At 42.4% G+C, this 2,039-nt stretch overlaps 1 pseudogene; it reads left to right on the forward strand.

The window, feature by feature from the left end:
* Positions 1 to 854: 854 nt before the first annotated feature.
* On the forward strand, positions 855 to 1,734 carry LOC102484601 (elongation factor 1-gamma pseudogene; annotated as a pseudogene).
* Positions 1,735 to 2,039: the final 305 nt, after the last annotated feature.

A 2,039-nucleotide genomic window follows, 5' to 3' on the forward strand; every position in this document is an offset into this window, starting at 1 on the left:
CCCTGGGGGGTGATTTCTCACTTTCTGTCTCTATGTCTCTCTCTGTCTGTCTGGCGAGCGCACGCGCCCTATAGCGAAAACCTCTCCCCCCAAAAAAAAAGTATATAATTCCTCTTATAGATTTTGCAAGAATTTTCTCACCTCCTGGAACTCATCCACTCCTTTCTCCTTTCTCTTCTGCAGTTCATTGTCTCTCTTTTCTTCCATCTCTGTTAGCTTCACTATTATGAGTATTCTAAATTCTTAATCAGACATTTCCATGATTTCCATTGAACCGTCTGTGGATGAATAGGAGTTATTCTTTTCCCTTGTAGGAGAGGTATTTTCTTGCTTTCCCATATTTCTTGTGGTCCTGTGGTGATTTCTAGTCATTTGATGGATGGTGTGATTCTTCCTAAACTTGAAGTTCAATCTGAGCATTGAGAAGCATGTGGAAAAAGGTGATCTGGAATCTCTTTGCCCTTTCGCTTTGATCCCTTTGCACAGCAGTAGATATTGAAGAATATGTTAATCTTAGTAGTATTTGGATGTTTGGCTATAGTTTCCTTAGATATGTCCTGAAACACAGTGAGTGGAGATTGAGGAGCAGAGAGATGAGATGAAAGAAAAAGAAAAGAAAACAGAGAGAGAGAGAAACAACAACAAAGAAACAGAGAAGAAAATGAAGAGAAAAAAATGACTAAAAAAATTATTTTTAAAAAAAGCAAAAAATAGAATCAATAATTCTTAGGAGCCATGAAGAATCTTCTTCTGAAGGCCTGTTCCTGTCTCTCCTGGGTGAGAGTGGGAGAGGGGATTATTAACACGATAAAGGAGGGGCTGAACGCCAAGAAAGTACTTTACCTTAAATTTTTTTTGTGTGGCTCTATAAACAGGTTTTGGAGCCTTCTTTCTGCCAGGCCTTTCCCAATACCAACCGCTGGTTCCTCACCTGCATTAAACAGCCAGAGTTCCGAACTGTCTTGGGGGAGGTGAAACTGTGTGAAAAGATGGCCCAGTTTGATGCTAAGAAGTTTGCAGAGAGCCAACCTAAAAAAGATACCCCACGGAAAGAGAAAGGTTCACATGAAGAGAAACAGAAGCCCCAAGCCAAGCAGAAAGAGGACAAAAACGCTGCTGCCCTTGCTCGTGAGGAGGAGATGGATGAATGTGAGCAGGCACTGGCTGCAGAGTCCAAGGCCAAGAATCCCTTTGCTTGTCTACCCAAGAGGAGCTTTGTGTTGGATAAATTTAAGTGCAAGTACTCCAATAGGACACATCCTCTGTGCAGCTGCCATATTTCTGGGAACACTTTGATAAGGATGGCTGGTCCCTGTAGTATTCTGAGTACTGTTTCCCTGAAGAGCTCACCAGACTTTCCTGAGTTGCAATCTTACGACTGGAATGTTCCAGAGGTTGGACAAGCTGAGGAAGAATGCCTTTGCCAGTGTCATTCTCTTTGGAACCAACTATAGCAGTTCCATCTCTGGAGTTTGGGTCTTTTGAGGCCAAGAGCTTGCCTTTCCACTGAGTCCAGACTGGCAGGTGGACTATGAGTCATACACATGGCGGAAACTAGACCCTAACAGCAAGGAAACCCAGACGCTGGTTCGAGAGTACTTTTCCTGGGAGGGGGCCTTCCAGCATGGGGGCAAAGCCTTAAATCAGGGCATGATCTTCAAGTGGACAGCTTGCCATCACCTAGCTGCCTGCAACTGCCCTTCAGGGAGAATGGGGGTCATTAAAGGAAACTGAACATTGAAAAAAATTTTTAAAAAAAGAAAGAAAGAAAATCTTCATTTCTTTTTTTTTTTTTCCCTGAAATTACTAGTTCTCAGGAGCCATGAAGAATCTTCTTCTTAAGGCCTGCCCTTGCCTCTCCACTCAAGTTTGTGGGCTGGAGGTTGAATTATCAGTAGAAAATCTTCATTTCTCTTTTTTTCCTGAAATCACTAGTTCTCAAGAGCCATGAGGAATATTCTTCTCTCCAATAATTATTGTGTTACAGTCTATCTCTCCTTTTAGATACAGCAGTCTTTCCTTTACATATTTGGGTGCTC

The sequence above is a fragment of the Tupaia chinensis genome, unplaced genomic scaffold (assembly GCF_000334495.1).
Source record: "Tupaia chinensis unplaced genomic scaffold, TupChi_1.0 Scaffold144230_1, whole genome shotgun sequence".
Lineage (NCBI taxonomy): Eukaryota > Metazoa > Chordata > Mammalia > Scandentia > Tupaiidae > Tupaia > Tupaia belangeri.